Raw genomic sequence first — 6,729 nt, forward strand, 5'->3', positions numbered from 1 at the left:
GGATAGTGAAATACTCACTGGTCAGTCACACGCTTGGATTAGACATCAACTGGCAAAGGACAACCCGTATGGCTCATCTTGCCCAAAGTTCCATAGCCAACATTAGGGAGTCAGCATCCCACTCTCACACTGTGATTAAAGGGTTTCTTAGCATTATTACAAGCCTGTCCAACTAGTTCATGGTGGAAAGTAGAAAGTTGTGCTGATTAATGTATGTGCTTAACAAGTGTTTGAGCAAAATAAAAGGTAGGGATCTTTTAACCAGTGCTTTATCTTTAATAGCATATCATCACTAACATAAAGGAAATACATTTTACATATTCACAAGAAGGCATTAAATTTGTATTTTAAGTTGTCAATAAAATCAAAGAGTTTTGTGATAATTCAGTATTTTCTATCTGGTGGTCCTTTTCTTATTTAAAACAATGTTTTTGTTTTTGTTTTCTGGATATTCTACATTTTCAGAGAAACTTCTCTAGTAACAAACTATAGAAATGAACCCTAAAAGTATAGCCTCTGTTGTTTTTAATCTAAACTTTTGTAACCCCTAATAGGAGCACCTAACCCATTAAATGTGAGCACACCATTTATGCTCTAGCATAACCTAAAGACACTAAGCAGTGACTCAGGAGATATGTACCTGTATCCATTTCCTTTCAAAAAGGAAAAAGTTGGGGCACCTGGGTGGCTCAGCCTGTTAAGCATTCAACTCTTGATTTAGGCTCAGGTCATGATCTCAGGGTCCTGGGATCAAGCTCCTTGCTCAGCGGGGAGTCTGTTTGAGGATTCTCTCTCCCTCTCCCTCTGCCCCTCCCCGCCCCACTCACACTCGTTCACTCTCTAAAATAAATAAATAGGGGCACCTGGGTGGCTCGGTGGGTTAAGTGTCTGCCTTTGGTTCAGGTCATAATCTTAGGGTCCTAGGATCAAGCCCCACGTCAGGCTCCCTGCTTAGCGGGGAGTCTGTTTCTCCCTCTCCCTCTCCTTCTCCCCCTCTTCCCTGCTCATACTCTCTAATAAATAAATAAAATCTTAAAAAAAAAATAAATCTTTAAAAATAAAAAATAAAAAGGAAAAAGTTACCTCTTAAAATTTATTTTTATTTTGAGAGATGTAAAAATGTTACCTGGACTCTAAGGAGCAAGAGTTTTCAATGAGGAGTCAGAAAAACAGTTCCAGCCAGTCTCTCACCAGACTGTGTGGCTTTGGCCAAATCTCTCTAATGACTACATTCATTCATCTGTAAATTTTTATCTCATTCAAAGAAAATTATCAGGACCCATTTTCTGCTATCTCGGGTAAGTCTATTTTGTATGGGGAAAGACTGGGTAGTCTGAAGCCATGTATTTATAATTCTATCCAAAATAATTACCCAAGCTAAAACACCTCTATTGAAATTTTATTTTTGACAGAGAACTGATGGCTATCAGGGAGGCGGAGGGCGGGTATAAGCAAAATGGGTTAAGGGGAGTCAGAGATACAGGCTGCCAGTAATGGAATAAGTCACAAGAATAAAAGGCATATGTAGGAAATATAGTCAATGATATTGTAATAGCATGGTGACAGATGGCAGCTACATTTGTGGTGAGCATAACATACAAAGAAGTTGAATCAGTGTGTTGTACACCTGAAATTAATGTGGCATTGTGTATCAACTAAAAAAAAATTTAATTCTATTTGCAAATGGTATGAGAATAAATGTCAATTGTATTAAATTTTGTGCTTGTGTTGTAAATGGATCCAGTTGGCAAATGCACATTAATAATTATAATCTAAAAACCCAGTTACCTATCAAATATGCTAATGATTAATTGAATTTATGTATCTGGAAAGTTTAAGATTCACGAACTTAAGTTCATATTAAATTAAAGAGAACTTCTTATATATAACCTTGGGCACTATGAGAGTTCTGACTATATACTTTTTGTTCAACCAAAAATCCCATTATCTTTCTCTTCATTGATTTAAACTGACAGTTTGTGTGGTCAATGCTAATTTTTTTCTTCTATGTTCTTTATACATACATCTTATTATAGATATTTCTCAAAGCAGATTATTTTATATTTATTTCTTTTTATAAGGTGGGAGTTGCTCTGTATAACAGCCATTCTTGTCATTGAACAAATGTATACCTGTGAATCCAGTCTGGAGTGAAAGGGAGGAAAAGCACAAAAGGGAGAGAATATAAAGTATATCTGTGTGGAGCAGGAGACAATCAATTAGATTCATTATCTGCTCTACATTCCAGTCACTTCTTTAAAAGAAAAGAAGTACATAATACCATGGCAACAGTTAGACCTGCAGTCCTTTACGGTATATAATCATTAAGAGGTCTTCAGCCTTCCCTGAAAATAGATATGAAAAAAATTCTGGTGGTGGCACAAACTCCCTATATTTATGCTGATTAAATGACAAGTTTGTAATTTACAGGTGTCTTATTGCCATGGGAATGCAATCATACAATTCCATTTTAGAATTCAAGGGCTTTTGAAACATGCTGCATGATTGTTAGCTGGGCTGCAAGCTAAGATTAAATTGAAGGGGTGGCATGTAGATTTTAGAACATGGTGTTGACATTTACTGGCCAATCACATTTTGCAACACTCCTGCATGACAGCAGATGTTGACCTTTCAAGCTTTCCCTATCTGCTTTCACACATTACCTGCAGAAATTAACATAACTCCGCTTCCTGCTCTACGCTGCTATTAATGTCATCTGGGAATTGAGATTCATGAATTCAGTTATTACCCAGGCTTGAGACCCGTTTTATACTCTAAGCACAGAACTAACAGCTCCTGGGAGCTGGTATTTTTGGATGTTGCTTCAACTACCTTTGTGGTTGAGGGATAGCTGGAAGCTATGGTGTAAAAATTGTCATAGGGAACAAGAGGAGAAACAGGCAGAAGAGGACAGTTTCAAGGAGAACGCTAAGGGTCAGATAATTGTGAATACATGGGATAGGAGAGCTTAAAACACAAAACGGGTACATTTTAAGTAAGTCAAATAATGGTGAGTTTCACTGCTCTCGTTCACTGAACCATGAAAATGATATCCCTTAGAGTCTGTGTGTGCTGAGCTTTAGGGTTTACTTCACAACGCCCGGGGCCTCTACTATCGATGATTTAGGAGAGAAATAATCTAAGGTAAAGATGTCATAGATAGCGCTTAGGAGTTCTGTGCATAATGGTGAGCCACATTCTCTAGTACTTCCTTCTGAATAAAAATCCTACCGTTCTCTGTTATCTTGTCAGATATTTTTTGTTCCTTTTTTAGAAGTGCTGCTTCTAAAATATTTGGAGGGAAATTGCCAATGGGGGAATGAAATTCTGACATGTATTATTTTCTGGGACAGGAATTAGCACCTCTTCTAAGTCCTGGTAATACAGATATCATTACAATGAAATATCTCTAGAAATAGGTGGACAAAGTTATGACACTGTTTATCAAAATTTGCAGACTGTAAAGGAGGATTCTGAGTTTTGCTTAACCTTTTCCCCAGGTTAGCTGTATGGATTTAGTAAATTTCCTGTCGTCTATCTTTTAAAGTCCTTGGAGAGCATCTATGAAATATCTTAGTCACGGTTCTGTGAATCTAGTCTTTTGAGATACAAGCAGATACATTTATCTCAAATAGGAATTGATTAACAGAGCTCAAGATGTCACCAATGAGATATGCATATACAGGCTACTTCAATGGCATTGCTCTGATTTACCCTCCAGCAAACGTTCTGTGCTGATTTGCATGTTTCAGCTGCGGTGAATTTTCCAGCAGTTTCTCTAAAATGAGCACCTCTTATCTCACATATGAAATACACAAGCATCATAATTTAAAGGACCAAAACCCACCCTTTAAAAATCTTTCCAACCCAATTCCGCTGTGCTTGAGGTTCTATGTTTTGAAATTACTTTATATGTATGAATTAATATTTTCTCAAAATTGTTTAGTGCAAAAGAAATGCTCCTGGGATGAGTGATAACAGTGTTACTAGTATTTTCCCATAAAAAACTTGGCCTGGTTTCTTTCTTATTTGAGAGCAAAGACCAGCTAACATACATAGATCCAAATGGCAGATGGACATTCCCAACGGAATATACCATAAGCACTTCAATAAAGAAGTCCAAGCCTGAACTGATCATCTTCACCACCCCTCCTCAACAATTGAATTTACTTTTCTTCCTCAACTGGAGAGTGTAAGGTGAGCTCTCATCTTTGTTATACACTATACCATTTGGATTTTATCTTGAGATAAAGCACAGAACTAACAGCTCCCGGGAGCTGGTATTTTTGGATGTTGCTTCAACTGCCTTTGTGGTTGAGGGAGTTGAGAAGGACTGTAAACAGTAGAGTAACATGATAAAACTAGCACTGAAAAATCATTCTGCATTATAGGGTGAAGCACTGGGTGGAGATGGACTGAGCATGGGAAGGACACACATAGGGGAGAAACATTTGGGATGTTACTGTAGTAATCCAAAGATGGTGATTTCCTTAAACAATACAGTAGAGTGGAGATCATGAGAGGCATCCAGGCTTGAGACTTATTAAGGAAATCTGAGTGCATTTGATAATATATATATATAAAGGGTGGCATAAGTGAGGGAAGAGTTAGGGAGGACTTCCTAGATTTTGTTTCTAAAATACAGTAGCTGTTGGTAGTTCTCATTAAGGAAGGAGACACATAGCAAAAAAGACTTGGGGAAATATGTTGACTTCATTTTTAGACATGTAAGTTTGAAATCTTATAAGCTAACCAGCTGGACCTATTTCTTTAAGCTCTTCTAGCCACATATGTATTTTTCACAAAACACCACATAAAATGGAATCTCCAGCATTTTTTTTTGTTCATGGTCCAAATTGGCACTTGCTTATCCAGAGCCTTCTAGAAGAGCCAGTGTGGCAAAAAAGAAAGCCTTGGTTTATGAAATGCAAAGTAGCTGGGCCCAAGTCCCTGCTCTGCCTTTTGCTTGTTGTGTGATCTTGGATGAAACACTTTGCATTTAAATTTCTTTATCTTTAAAATGGAGCTGTTAAAACCCATAATGGCATATATTAAAACACTAAAACATGGTAGCTTGTATTTTTTAGTACTTTTTATTTTACTCATGGTTTTTGCTTTTTGTTTTGTTTGGCTTTTAGCCCGATCTCACCATGAACTTTTGCAGGCAGGACCATCTTCCTGGATAAGAGCACCCTCTATTTTTTTGCTTAACTATCCTCAACCCACAAAACAACCCATTAGCAGGATTGGGAGGGAACTTAATCTGTGCAACCAGAGATCAAAGCAAGTACACCAGATATGATAAATGTAGACTCTTAGCCCATTATAATTTGGCTGCTTATTGAAACTATCCAAATGAGAAATTATGCTTCTCTATGCAAGTTTAAATTGTATTACTGAGATTATTGTTTTTTCCTATTTTCCACTAAATAGTACTGAGAAAAATAGAAATAATTTTCTAAGAGGAATATGGAGATATTCTTATAATTTATGGATATTGACCAATTGTTGATTATATACAACATTAGGAGATGAATTATCATCCCATTAATTTGCCTTTAGAAGCTCCTAAAATATTTCTTCTAATGAAAATGAGTCCCTTTATACTGTCCTAGACCTCTTAATCAGGATTGTCCTACAAGAGGACCTGATTTTGGAAGGCAGTAACGGCAGGTCTATGCTATGGTAGGGCTTTAGATAGGTCAGCATTTCCTAGGACAAGAAATGACTGGGTTTGAGTGGTCCATGTCCCTTAATTAATTAAGTGTAATTAATTAAGGAACATTTATGAATAAATGCCCAAAGTAAGAAATTACATAAAAATGAAGTTACTTGGGCTAAATTTTCAAAGGTGATTTAATTTTGGGGAGTGGCTTTTTCATATAAATGTTGGGGAGTGACTTTCCCATATAAATGTTGAAATATGTTAAAAATAAACTTTTAATAAATATTTATTTAGTGTTTATTATACGTCAGGTGGTAGAGGAAGAAAAATTCCTTCCTTCCCACATTCTTCAATAGAAGACACATATTTCATACTTCCATTCTCTTTCCCATGCTTTTAACATACTCTCTACCCTCTTACTACATTCATACAAATCCTGACTCCAAGATTAGCCATGTTTTACCAAATAGGGTGATTGCCTTGCCTTAGATAGCAAACCTATCTTCAGTCTTTCTCTTGTGCTTTGGATCACTTGCTCACTTGCATAGGATCCGACTATACCCTATCCTGTTCTAGCTGTTCTCTGGCATTCACCCACAACAGAGTGAAGAGCTGATGCCAGAATTTGATGCAGACTTACCTAATTGTTAAATGAAGGGGAAAGAAAGAGCACAGTTTAAAACAGCAATCTCCATTCCAAGGTTATGGAAGTTCTGCATTAGGATGGACTGAGTACTTCCTTACACTTAATAAAGTGGTATCTTGTTTCCATTTGATTATTGTTCTTTAAAAACAGCTTTCTCAGTAGGGAATTTATAAAATAGAAGGGTTGAGTGATAAGATCATGAAAATCTCTCCTGAAACTTGTTATGTACCATGTTTAACAAGAGCTAGATGGACACATCCAAGTCTAGTAAGAACACAGCAGCAACTTATTCCCAATTTTCCTACATTTTTGCCTGAAAATCATATGGAACACACACACAAAAAAAGGAGGAAAAATTACAAACTACTTCTTCAATGAGACTAGCTCATGGAACAGACCCACACTCTAAATTTAAGTG

At 36.7% G+C, this 6,729-nt stretch overlaps 1 pseudogene; it reads right to left on the reverse strand.

Annotated features, from left to right (window-relative positions):
- Positions 1 to 421: 421 nt before the first annotated feature.
- LOC118003799 lies at positions 422 to 517 on the reverse strand (annotated as a pseudogene).
- Between the last annotated feature and the right edge of the window lie 6,212 nt (positions 518 to 6,729).

Source organism: Mirounga leonina, unplaced genomic scaffold (genome assembly GCF_011800145.1).
Source record: "Mirounga leonina isolate KUSES-001 unplaced genomic scaffold, KU_Mleo_1.0 Mir_91, whole genome shotgun sequence".
Classification (NCBI taxonomy): Eukaryota; Metazoa; Chordata; class Mammalia; order Carnivora; family Phocidae; genus Mirounga; species Mirounga leonina.